Genomic DNA, 13,926 nt, shown 5'->3' on the forward strand with positions numbered 1-13,926 from the left:
TCCCATGTGGGTAATCAGATAGGAAGACTGGTGAGTTCCAGGCTAGCTTAAGCTACACAATGCACTCAGTGCCACACTTGGTTAGTGAGTTTGAGGCCAGTATGTGTTAGCAAACAGATGAAACATTGTTTCAAAAATCCAACCATCGCTATCCAAATTCAAAACCCAAAGCAAAATCAAACCTAAACCTAGACCTTGGCTTGGGTTGCAGTCCATGGAACCTTACACAGCATTCATAGGGTTTTTTTTTGTGTGTGTGTGTGTGTGTGTTTTTTTTTTTTCTGCCGAGCTGAATAAAATCCCCAGGCAGATGTGAACTGCCTTTGTGGGCACAGCTAAATCCTTGCCTGGTTGGAATAGAATTACTTGAAAGTTTCTGAACTTTCAAGAAATTTGAGACTATGGCTCAAAGAGGGAAAAGGGCACTCTTCCCATCTATGGCATAGCTATGCCCCCTGCTGTTGGCTGCAGCACCATTCTCCTTTTACTTGGGATTCAAGGGAGAGGCCTAGATTGGTAGGGGACTTCAGTAAAAAATAAAATCCCTCCATAACCCCTAGAACTACCTCCTTTGTGAAAAACCAACTTGTTAACAAAAGATAATCAAGTAATGCTCATCTTTTTAAGCTGAAGGCTTGTCCAGGGCTTGGGGCTGGGTGGCAGAGCAGATTCGGAGAAGAGATGTATGTGGTCACTGTCTTTGACTTTGGTGGCAGGGCGGGGCAGGGTCCACTTGCGATGCTGGTCCCATTGTGGTTGCCGGGAGACTGAGGGGCTCTCGGAACGGTGCCCGGAGGTGTCCATAAGGGTGGGGCAGTGTGGGGCCAACTCGTTTGGAAGGCAGCGGCGGGCACAGGATAGGGCTTCTGCAGCTGCAGGTAGACAGGCAGAAGACAAGTCGTGGGTCTTGTCTGGTCACAGAGGAGGTAGGTTGCTTTGAAGAGAACCCCGTGTTTTTGGCTTCTATAGACTCCAGCCACCTCTGGTAGGGGTGGCTCTCGGGAGGGGCCGTGGGGCTGCGAGCAGCAGAGCCTGATCGCTCCTGGTGGTCGTCACCCCGTCCCCCTCCATCCGGCTTGACCAGTCTCAGAGTGGAGGAGGACAGAGCTGTGCCCAGCCCCCGCCCCTACAGCCAGTACCCACACCAAGACGCACACGCTCCTTAATCTCCCCCGCCCTCGGTTGCCCGGGCGACAGCCCAGACGAGCAGGTGATGCATTGACAGCGAGCAGATGGTCCCCCGTGGAGGCGAGCGCGGCCCACAAAGCGCCCAGCGCTGTGATCCCACTGCGCCGCCCCCGCCCCGTGGCCCGCGCTGCCCGCATGCTAATAGGGGTCGGGGGAGGGGTCTGGGGAGGGGCCGTGCGCCCTGGGCACGCCCCTTTGCTCTTTGCAGTGACTTCACCTCATTTTTTTCCCTCTGAATGCCCTCTCTAAATCCTCCCTGCTTCTGAAGAGTTCTCCCACCTCACACCCAGCACGCTTCATCTCTCTCCGAACTCTCCCCGAGTGGATCAAGGCTGACACTCTCCCTCTTTTGCCTTGCTCCCATTCAGTAGTAGCAGGCCCTACCTTTGCTCCCTGCTGGCATTTCATGGTTGATTTGGGAAGACTAGAGGAATGGGTTTACCACAGCCCAGCCTTGATCCCTGCTTCTAGAACTGGCATTGGAATGGTAAAATGTGTAAAGACACCCGCCCGGACCCGCCCCCATGCCCCCCCCCCCCACCATCATCAATGCTTCAGGGCCTTTCAGGCTGCTGCTTCTTCGGACTTTCCTTTCTGGAAGGGCAAAAATAAATCACTCTCTGGCGACTACTGTGCTGCCCCTCCTGGGAAGCCCTCCCATTCACCCACCCTCCTCCCATTCATTAGACACACACACCCCCTTCTGTACCCTATTCACCGCTGTGTGGCAAATTGAGACTATCTTATAGTAAGGCCATGAAAACTGCTAGGGAGTATTCACAATTTTAATACTAACTTCATAGCTGTCACATAAATTCATTGCCAGGTCTACTCTATAATGGCCACGAAATAACTTTAAGAAAAGGGAGGGGGAGTCCGATGACAGCACCACGGCATCTTTCTTTGATTTGCAGGTGCTTACCCCCCTCCTTTAAACCATTACTACAGTAACTGTAGATAGCTTTCTTTTTCTTTTTTTAACTGTCACACGGAGTGCTTTAAAAAAAGCCATCCTTCTCCTTTTTATTTTACAGTAGATAAAAAATGCCAAATGCCAATAAAGGCTTTTTTTAAAAAAAGCAACAGAAAAAGAAAGAGAAAGAGAGACTAGTGAATAAAGTTGGGACAATACGGGTCACAGAGCTGTCGAAACTAATGTCATAGTGCGGCTGTTGGGCAGACGTACAGAAAACTTCTTGTTTCTTGATTTTTATGGAGATTTGGTGTGTGGCATGAAGCGCTCTCTGAACAGGTTTAGAACAAGTGGGAAAGAAAAAAACTCTTAATAAACTCCCCTCTGATGGTCTTTCTGCCCACAAACACCTGTGATTTACAAAGAGGCATTTTGGAGGACAAAGAGAGGCCAAGAGGGCCAGGCCATTGTTAGAGAACGATGCTTCATGTAGCCAAGGCTGTATGAGAGAGTTGTTTTACTTTAAAACACGTCTTAGATCCTTGCTATACACACTTACAACCAGAAAAAAAAGCGATTCTTTTGAGGGCTCTTAATGACTTTTTCAAATGCTTTTTACTCAATTTGAGCCAGTGTTTTTGCCACATTCTTAAACCAGTGGACTTCACTAGAATTCAAACATAGTCAATTTATACAAACCTCCTAGACAGGAGAATTAGTAATAATTACCTAATATTTAGAAAAAAACGGTTACGATGTTCATTCACTTAAAGGATATATACCATTTGCATTTATTTGAAAAATTGTGAGATTGCGTTTCTTTCTCTTGGAATGCTATGTTTATCTTTTTTATGTTTATCTTTATCTTCTTTGTTTTCTTTCTTTTTCTTTTCTTTTCTTTTTTATTTTATTTTATTTTCTATTTTTGAGACAAGGTTACTCTATGTAGCCCCAGTTGTCCTGGAACTTGTCATATAGAACAGGCTGGTCTTGAACTCGCAGAGATCTCTCTGCCTCTGCCTCTGCCTCTTCTTCCTGAGTGATGGAATTAAATGTGTGCACCACCACACAAGACTGCTTATCGTCCCTTAATTTTATAACTTAAGTCATATTGTTTGAAGATTTTTCTTTTTTTTGTTTACCATTTTGGCGTTTCCTTTGGTTTTTGTCATTCCCTTCCCAATGTGTTAGAAAGGTGGGCTAGCATATAAAACCATGAAACAATAGCATGGTTTTAAATTGGGTGAGCTTCTCTTTGCTTAGGATAAAACTAGAGGAGGCCAGAGTCAACTGTGACCTGAAGCCAGTGAAGAAGCAGGGGAACCAAGAAATCAGCCATGTGTTTGTGACCAGCAGAGGAGCTACAAGAGCCTCAAGTCACTGTCAGTAGGCTGGGACCGTGTGAACTGGGAAGGGTCCTGTGAGATGACCAGAGAGAGCACGCCTAGGCTTGGATCAGGAAAGCCTCGTGTGGGGCATTGCGAAGGAAGCGCTTTCACTCTAAAGAAATGGAGAGCAGCTAGGGCTGCTAAGGACTTGGTTGTTTTTGTTTGTTTGTTTGTTTGTTTTGTTTTTATGATTGGGCTTACCTTTTTAAGACAATCGCTACTGCTATGCGGAGTATTTTCTTAGTTTGCTTTGCGATGCCCCAACAGAATACCACCAATACTAATGAATGGAAACTTATTTTGGATGTAGTTCTGATGGCTTGTTTCAAGGGCTTTATGCTTTTGGCACTGTGCTGTCTTATATCATGCAAGACACATGGGAAAGAGTCTGCTAAAATGTGTGTGTGTGTGTGTGTGTGTGTGTGTGTGTGTGTGAGAGAGAGAGAGAGAGAGAGAGAGAGAGAGAGAGAGAGAGAGAGAGAGAGAGAGAGAGAACTCAGAGTCTGAAGCTCTTTTATAATGGGCACTGGCCAATTCATGAGATCAGAGTAGAGACCTTACGGATTGACGGGCAAGATTAGACATGCAATGGCTGGTTAGAGAGCTGTGGAGAGGCCACCTCATCATTCAGACAAGGTATATATGGTGTCTTAGATTAAATTGTGTTAATGGAAATGAAGGGAACGAGTGGCCTTCGGATCTGTTTTAGAGAAAAGTAATGAGATCTGTGGAATGAATAATTGTGGTTGGGACAGGAAGCAGCAAGGGTGAGCTCAGCTCCACATGTGGTGTATGGAGAAGGCAGGTGTGAGCCAGCATGCGACCTGCAAATCAAGACCTCTCTTCCAATGTGTTCATTTTGAGCTATTGTTGAGGGGCTAAATGGCTGGGTGTAGGGTCAAACAGCTGACTTCTCTGGCATGGGGGCAGTCATTGTGTAGCTTTCTGGAGACCTGCGATTTGACATGACATAAGGAGATTAGCTAGGCCAGTAAGATTGCCAACTTTTGCACAGGAACCAGAAACGTGATTTGAGCTTAGATTAATCCAGAGAAAGACTTGGAAGCTAGGAACCATCCTGGAAAAGAAAGCATTAAGGGTTATAACGAATGGATGGAGTGAATGAGTAGGAGCGTATGAAGTAGTACAGAGAAGAAACATTGTGTGAGGTCATAGAGGCCGACAGGGAGAAGCAAAGAAGCTGTGTCATGGATTTAGAGGTATTTGGGGCATACAGCTGTAATGACATGCAGCTAGGGTAGTTATAGTTGCCTTCCACCATGCAGCATTTTGGAAATCAGGAAACAATGTACAAATGACTGGCAAGTCCATTTAAGAACACATACACACACACACGTACACACACACAAACACACACACACATACACACAAACACACACAAAAATGTACCGATACACACAGACACATACATGCATACGCACACACACACAAATACACACACAGACACACATACACACAGACACACACAGACATATACACAAATACACATACAAACTCACAGACATATACAAACCTACACACAAACACACACAGACACATATACAAACACACACACAAACACAGACACATATACATACACAGACACATACAAACTTACACATGAACACAGACATAAAACTGAAATTAGGGAGGAGTCATTGAGAAATCAGGAGATAAATTCTACCTCATTCTCTCTTTCTCTCTCTCCTCTGTCTCTCTCTGCTTTATGCAGACTAGATGTCTTAGGTAGGCGTTCTACTGCTTGAAGAGACACCATAACCACGGCAAGGAAAATATTTAGGGCTGAACCCATTTAATTGGGTTCAGAGATTTAGTCCATTACTTTCATGGTGGGGAGCATGGCAGTGTGCAGGCAGACATGGTGCTAGAGAAAGAGCTGAGAGTTCTGCTTTGGACCGACAGGCAACAGGAAGAGAGGGTGACACTGGGCCTGGCTTTAACTTCTGAAAGTAAAGGTTCACCCCCAGTGACACGCTTTGTCCAACAAAACCATACCCCCTAATAGTGCCTGCCACTTCTTATGAGCTTGTGGGGGGCATTTTCTTTCAAACCACCACTACAGGCTAACTTTGAAATCATAGTTTTCCTGCCCCAGTCTCCTGAGTGCAGGAATAAGAGTACGCTATCACACCCAGCTAAATCTTCCCTTCTCTTCAGAGTTCTGGATCATAGACCGAAGGAGCATTTTGATTATTGTGTATCAGCTTATCAGTTTTATTGATGTATGCAAAGGGACTTAGAAAAGATGAACTGAAGAATGAGGTTTCTGTTTGAAGCCAGAATGGTTTTCCTAGTATTGGTGATTAAAACCGATGGTGATCACTTACAGGTACAGGACCTACATTAGATAGGAGAATCTGGCAGAGCTAGCTACTGCATTCACAAAGTCTGGTTGTCATGGAGAAGCAAGAGCTCTAGGTATGAACATCTGGGCCCAGGGAAGGACACAGGACAAGAACGAAGGCTGAGACAAAGACCTTTACTCCATTTTACTTTCTTTTAAGATACGACTATTTATTTTTATTTTCTGTGTTTGGGTGTTTTGCCTGCACGCATGTACATCACATGCACGTGGCACCTGCTGAAGCCAGAAAGGGCATTGGATCCCCTGGAACTAGAGTTGTGGACTGCCATGTGGGTGGTGGGAATTGAACCCAGGTCCTCTGAAAGAGCAGCCAATGCTCTTAACTACTGAACCATTTCTCTGGTCTTCTTACCACTTTTTTTTTTTTTAAGGTCCTGGTAAATTTATCCCAATAGATGTAGGTTTTCTTCAGTCTCACCAATTATCTGTTGAAAGGAGGAATTGTATTTTTTGAAGACTTATTTAGTTTTATAATATGGTTTATGGGTTTTTTTTTCTGCATGTATGCTTGTGGATCTCCTGTGCAGTGCTCATGGAGGCAGAAGACAGTGTCAAATCCCCTGGAACTGGAGTTAGAGAAGGTTGTTAGTGGCCATGTGGATACAGGAATTTGAACCTGGGTTCTCTAGAAGATCAGCTATGTTATTAGCTGTTGAACCATCTCTACAGCCCTGGTATTTGTTTCAGTCTGTCCTCTGCAGAGCACAGTTGAAGCCGTGATACCTGTAATCCCAAGGAAACAGAATACAGGAACTAATTTTCTCTTGCTTTAGAATGTAAAAGAGCTTTCAATGTAAAGAGATTGCTATGTAGAAATTCATGATAATACAATCAATTACGAAATGAAATAGCTGATGAGACTTTCCCAGTTCATATGGTATTTTCACTTGGAAAAGAATAACAAAACAAAGCCAACAAGCTACTTTACTCATAAATATGCATGTTACTGTTTTGAAAACGTCTTGAATATATTAAATCATGAGTGTACATATTAAGTGGATCCTATTTAATGGTAGTTTAGCATTAAGCACTTTAGAAATATATCACAAGAGTAGGTAGGATAAACATATTCACCCACAACCCCTGTTAAATTCCAAACATAAGGTGTGTCCTAGTTAATTCTTGTTAACCTGACATAGGTTATCATTATCTGAGAAGGGGGACCACAATCTTATGAAGAAAATACCTCCATAAGATTGGCCTGTAGGCAAGCCTGTAGGGACATTTTCTTAACTTAATGATTAATGTGGGAGAGCCCAGCCTACTGTGGCCATGCCATTCCTGGGAATGTGGTTCTGGGCTGTGTAGGGAAGCAGACTGAGCAAGCCACAGGGAGAAAGTCAGTAAGCAATGCTCCTCAGTGACCCTGGCTTCAGTTCCTGCCTCCAGGTTCCTGCCTTGAGCTCCTGCCCTGATGGAGTATGACTGGATCACTGCAAGGGCACATAAGCCCTTTCCTTTCCAAGTTGGTTTTGGCCAGTCTACAGCTATAGATACCCCGACTAAGACACAAATGTCCAATAGTTATTCTTTATAAAAACTTAAAATACCTTAAAATGTATTCTTTGGCACTTTTATACATGCATATAACACGTTTTAGTATTCTTACCCCACTATCCTCTCTTACCATCCCCCATTGAGGTAATAAAGTGTCCATTTTACCGAGGGTCACTGTCATACTTAACAACAAAAGCTAAGGAACTCAAACTAGACTCACACAATAAGACAATGTCACCACTGTCTGGGACTCTTCTGGATGTTTTTTTTTTTTTTTTTTTTTTCCATTTTTTATTAGGTATTTAGCTCATTTATATTTCCAATGCTATGCCAAAAGTCCCCCTTACCCACCCACCCCCACTCCCCTACCCACCCACTCCCCCCCTTTGGCCCTGGCGTTCCCCTGTACCGGGGCACACAAAGTCTGCGTGTCCAATGGGCCTCTCTTTCCAGTGATGGCCGACTAGGCCATCTTTTGATACATATGCAGCTAGAGTCAAGAGCTCAGGGGTACTGGTTAGTTCATAATGTTGTTCCACCTATAGGGTTGAAGATCCCTTTAGCTCCTTGGGTACTTTCTCTAGCTCCTCCATTGGGAGCCCTGTGATCCATCCATTAGCTGACTGTGAGCATCCACTTCTGTGTTTGCTAGGCCCCGGCATAGTCTCACAAGAGACAGCTACATCTGGGTCCTTTCGATAAAATCTTGCTAGTATATGCAATGGTGTCAGCGTTTGGATGCTGATTATGGGGTGGATCCCTGGATATGGCAGTCTCTACATGGTCCATCCTTTCATCTCAGCTCCAAACTTTGTTTCTGTAACTCCTTCCATGGGTGTTTTGTTCCCACTTCTAAGGAGGGGCATAGTGTCCACACTTCAGTCTTCATTTTTCTTGAGTTTCATGTGTTTAGGAAATTGTATCTTATATCGTGGGTATCCTAGGTTTTGGGCTAGTATCCACTTATCAGTGAGTACATATTGTGTGAGTTCCTTTGTGATTGTGTTACCTCACTCAGGATGATGTTCTCCAGGTCCATCCATTTGGCTAGGAATTTCATAAATTCATTCTTTTTAATAGCTGAGTAGTACTCCATTGTGTAGATGTACCACATTTTCTGTATCCATTCCTCTGTTGAGGGGCATCTGGGTTCTTTCCAGTTTCTGGCTATTATAAATAAGGCTGCTATGAACATAGTGGAGCATGTGTCCTTCTTACCAGTTGGGGCTTCTTCTGGATATATGCCCAGGAGAGGTATTGCTGGATCCTCCGGTAGTACTATGTCCAATTTTCTGAGGAACCGCCAGACTGATTTCCAGAGTGGTTGTACAAGCCTGCAATCCCACCAACAATGGAGGAGTGTTCCTCTTTCTCCACATCCTCGCCAGCATCTGCTGTCACCTGAATTTTTGATCTTAGCCATTCTCACTGGTGTGAGGTGGAATCTCAGGGTTGTTTTGATTTGCATTTCCCTGATGATTAAGGATGTTGAACATTTTTTCAGGTGCTTCTCTGCCATTCGGTATTCCTCAGGTGAGAATTCTTTGTTCAGTTCTGAGCCCCATTTTTTAAGGGGGTTATTTGATTTTCTGAGGTCCACCTTCTTGAGTTCTTTATATATGTTGGATATTAGTCCCCTATCTGATTTAGGATAGGTAAAGATCCTTTCCCAGTCTGTTGGTGGTCTTTTTGTCTTATAGACAGTGTCTTTTGCCTTGCAGAAACTTTGGAGTTTCATTAGGTCCCATTTGTCAATTCTCGATCTTACAGCACAAGCCATTGCTGTTCTGTTCAGGAATTTTTCCCCTGTGCCCATATCTTCAAGGCTTTTCCCCACTTTCTCCTCTATAAGTTTCAGTGTCTCTGGTTTTATGTGAAGTTCCTTGATCCACTTAGATTTGACCTTAGTACAAGGAGATAAGTATGGATCGATTCGCATTCTTCTACATGATAACAACCAGTTGTGCCAGCACCAATTGTTGAAAATGCTGTCTTTCTTCCACTGGATGGTTTTGGCTCCCTTGTCGAAGATCAAGTGACCATAGGTGTGTGGGTTCATTTCTGGGTCTTCAATTCTATTCCATTGGTCCACTTGTCTGTCTCTATACCAGTACCATGCAGTTTTTATCACAATTGCTCTGTAGTAAAGCTTTAGGTCAGGCATGGTGATTCCACCAGAGGTTCTTTTATCCTTGAGAAGAGTTTTTGCTATCCTAGGTTTTTTGTTATTCCAGATGAATTTGCAAATTGCTCCTTCTAATTCGTTGAAGAATTGAGTTGGAATTTTAATGGGGATTGCATTGAATCTGTAGATTGCTTTTGGCAAGATAGCCATTTTTACAATGTTGGTCCTGCCAATCCATGAGCATGGGAGATCTTTCCATCTTCTGAGATCTTCTTTAATTTCTTTCTTCAGGGACTTGAAGTTTTTATCATACAGATCTTTCACTTCCTTCGTTAGAGTCACGCCGAGATATTTTATATTATTTGTGGCTATTGAGAAGGGTGTTGTTTCCCTAATTTCTTTCTCAGCCTGTTTATTCTTTGTGTAGAGAAAGGCCATTGACTTGTTTGAGTTAATTTTATATCCAGCTACTTCACCGAAGCTGTTTATCAGGTTTAGGAGTTCTCTGTTGGAATTTTTAGGGTCACTTATATATACTATCATATCATCTGCAAAAAGTGATATTTTGACTTCCTCTTTTCCAATTTGTATCCCCTTGATCTCCTTTTGTTGTCGAATTGCTCTGGCTAATACTTCAAGTACTATGTTGAAAAGGTAGGGAGAAAGTGGGCAGCCTTGTCTAGTCCCTGATTTTAGTGGGATTGCTTCCAGCTTCTCTCCATTTACTTTGATGTTGGCTACTGGTTTGCTGTAGATTGCTTTTATCATGTTTAGGTATTGGCCTTGAATTCCTGATCTTTCCAAGACTTTTATCATGAATGGGTGTTGGATCTTGTCAAATGCTTTTTCTGCATCTAACGAGATGATCATGTGGTTTTTGTCTTTGAGTTTGTTTATATAATGGATTACATTGATGGATTTTCGTATATTAAACCATCCCTGCATCCCTGGAATAAAACCTACTTGGTCAGGATGGATGATTGCTTTAATGTGTTCTTGGATTCGGTTAGCGAGAATTTTATTAAGGATTTTTGCATCGATGTTCATAAGAGAAATTGGTCTGAAGTTCTCTATCTTTGTTGGATCTTTCTGTGGTTTAGGTATCAGAGTAATAGTGGCTTCATAAAATGAGTTGGGTAGAATACCTTCTACTTCTATCTTGTGAAAAAGTTTGTGCAGAACTGGAGTTAGATCTTCTTTGAAGGTCTGATAGAACTCTGCACTAAACCCGTCTGGTCCTGGGCTTTTTTTGGCTGGGAGACTATTAATAACTGCTTCTATTTCTTTAGGGGATATGGGACTGTTTAGAAGGTCAACTTGATCCTGATTCAACTTTGGTACCTGGTATCTGTCCAGAAATTTGTCCATTTCGTCCAGGTTTTCCAGTTTTGTTGAGTATAGCCTTTTGTAGAAGGATCTGATGGTGTTTTGGATTTCTTCAGGATCTGTTGTTATGTCTCCCTTTTCATTTCTGATTTTGTTAATTAGGATTTTGTCCCTGTGCCCTTTAGTGAGTGTAGCTAAGGGTTTATCTATCTTGTTGATTTTCTCAAAGAACCAACTCCTCGTTTGGTTAATTCTTTGAATAGTTCTTCTTGTTTCCACTTGGTTGATTTCACCCCTGAGTTTGATTATTTCCTGCCGTCTACTCCTCTTGGGTGAATTTGCTTCCTTTTTTTCTAGAGCTTTTAGATGTGTTGTCAAGCTGCTAGTATGTGCTCTCTCCCGTTTCTTCATGGAGGCACTCAGAGCTATGAGTTTCCCTCTTAGAAATGCTTTCATTGTGTCCCAAAGGTTTGGGTACGTTGTGGCTTCATTTTCATTAAACTCTAAAAAGTCTTTAATTTCTTTCTTTATTCCTTCCTTGACCAAGGTATCATTGAGAAGAGTGTTGTTCAGTTTCCATGTGAATGTTGGCTTTCTGTTATTTATTTTGTTATTGAAGATCAGCCTTAGTGCATGGTGATCTGATAGGATACATGGGACAATTTCAATATTTTTGAATCTGTTGAGGCCTGATTTGTGACCTATTATGTGGTCAATTTTGGAGAAGGTACCATGAGGTGCTGAGAAGAAGGTATATCCTTTTGTTTTAGGATAAAATGTTCTGTAGATATCTGTCAGATCCATTTGTTTCATCACTTCTGTTAGTTTCAGTGTGTCCCTGTTTAGTTTCTGTTTCCATGATCTGTCCATTGGTGAAAGTGGTGTGTTTAAGTCTCCCACTATTATTGTGTGAGGCGCAATGTGTGCTTTGAGCTTTACTAAAGTTTCTTTAGTGAATGTGGCTGCTCTTGTATTTGGAGCATAGATATTCAGAATTGAGAGTTCCTCTTGGAGGATTTTACCTTTGATGAGAATGAAGTGTCCCTCCTTGTCTTTTTTGATGACTTTGGGTTGGAAGTCAATCTTATCAGATATTAGGATGGCTACTCCTGCTTGTTTCTTCATACCATTTGCTTGGAAAATTGTTTTCCAGCCTTTCATTCTGAGGTAGTGTCTATCTTTTTCTCTGAGATGAGTTTCCTGTAAGCAGCAAAATGTTGGGTCTTGTTTGTGTAGCCAGTTTGTTAGTCTATGTCTTTTTATTGGCGAGTTGAGACCATTGATGTTAAGAGATATTAAGGAAAAGTAATTGTTGCTTCCTGTTATTTTAGTTGTTATAGGTGGCATTCTGTTCTTGTGGCTGTCTTCTTTTAGGTTTGTTGAGGGATTACCTTCTTGTTTTTTCTAGGGCGTTGTTCCCGTTCTTGTATTGGTTTTTTTCTGTTATTATCCTTTGAAGGGCTGGATTCGTGGAGAGATAATGTGTGAATTTGGTTTTGTCGTGGAATACTTTGGTTTCTCCCTCTATGATAATTGAGAGTTTGGCTGGGTATAGTAGCCTGGGCTGCAGTTTGTGTTCTCTTAGTGTCTGTATAACATCTGTCCAGGCTCTTCTGGCTTTCATAGTCTCTGGTGAAAAATCTGGTGTAATTCTGATAGGCTTGCCTTTATATGTTACTTGACCTTTTTCCCTTACTGCTTTTAGTATTCTATCTTTATTTAGTGCATTTGATGTTCTGATTATTATGTGTCGGGAGGAATTTCTTTTCTGGTCCAGTCTATTTGGAGTTCTGTAGGCTTCTTGTATGTTCATATGCATCTCATTCTTTAGATTTGGGAAGTTTTCTTCAATAATTTTGTTGAAGATGTTTGCTGGACCTTTGAGTTGAAAATCTTCATTCTCATCCACTCCTATTATCCGTACGTTTGGTCTTCTTATTGTGTCCTGGATTTCCTGGATATTTTGAGTTAGGATCTTTTTGCATTTTCCATTTTCTTTGATTGTTGTGCCGATGTTCTCTATGGAATCTTCTGCACCTGAGATTCTCTCTTCCATCTCTTGTATTCTGTTGCTGATGCTCAAATCTATGGTTCCAGATTTCTTTCCTAGGGTTTCTATCTCTAGTGTTGCCTCGCTTTGAGTTTTCTTTATTGTGTCTACTTCCCTTTTTAGGTCTAGTATGGTTTTGTTCATTTCCATCACCTGTTTGTATGTTTTTTCCTCTTTTTCTGTAAGGACTTCTACCTGTTTGATTGTGTTTTCCTGTTTTTCTTTAAGAACTTGTAACTCTTTAGCAGTGTTCTCCTGTATTTCTTTAAGTGATTTATTAAAGTCCTTCTTGATGTCCTCTACCATCATCATGAGATATGCTTTTAAATCTAGGTCTAGGTTCTCAGGTGTGTTGGGGTTCCCTGGACTGGGCGAAGTGGGTGTGCTGGGTTCTGGTGATGGTGAGTGGTCTTGGTTCCTGTTAGTAAGATTCCTCCGTTTACCTTTCGCCATCTGGTAATCTCTGGAGTTAGTAGTTATAGTTGACTCTGTTTAGAGATTGTTCTTCTGGTGATTCTGTTACCGTCTATCAGCAGACCTGGGAGACAGATTCTCTCCTCTGAGTTTCAGTGCTCAGAGCACTCTCTGCTGGCAAGCTCTCTTACAGGGAAGGTGCGCAGATATCTTGTATTTGGGCCTCCTCCTGGCCGAAGAAGAAGGCCCAAAACAGGACCTTTCTCAGACACTGTGTTGCTTTGGCAGTTCCCAGGTGGTACAGACTCTCACCTAAGCAGACTAAATTCCTAAGTTCCTTGGAGTCCCGGGACCAAGATGGCGACCGCTGCTGCTGTGGCTTAGGCCGCCTCCCCAGCCGGGTGGGCACCTGTCCTCCGGTCCGGAAGGTGGCCGGCTGTCCCCGGCCCACACAGGGTGCTGCCTCAGCGCCTCTGTGCTTCTGCCTGTTCCAGAAGCTGTCAGGTTCTCTGGCGCACCCTCTCACCTGTTCAGACTAATTTCCTAAGTTCGGCGGGTCTCGGACCAAGATGGCGACCGCTGCTGCTGTGGCTTAGGCCGCCTCCCCAGCCGGGCGGGCACCTGTCCTCCAGTCCGGAC

General features: G+C 43.0%; 1 protein-coding gene across 1 annotated transcript in view; it reads left to right on the top strand.

Annotated features, from left to right (window-relative positions):
* The first annotated feature begins 812 nt into the window (after positions 1 to 812).
* The window catches only part of 1700113H08Rik (RIKEN cDNA 1700113H08 gene), a 172,554-nt gene continuing 159,440 nt past the window's right edge, over positions 813 to 13,926 (top strand). The window contains exon 1 of the mRNA NM_029685.1: positions 813 to 926. The gene's annotated coding sequence lies outside the window, so the exon portion shown is untranslated. The remainder of the gene's footprint in view (positions 927 to 13,926) is intronic.

The sequence above is a fragment of the Mus musculus genome, chromosome 10, assembly GCF_000001635.26.
Source record: "Mus musculus strain C57BL/6J chromosome 10, GRCm38.p6 C57BL/6J".
Lineage (NCBI taxonomy): Eukaryota > Metazoa > Chordata > Mammalia > Rodentia > Muridae > Mus > Mus musculus.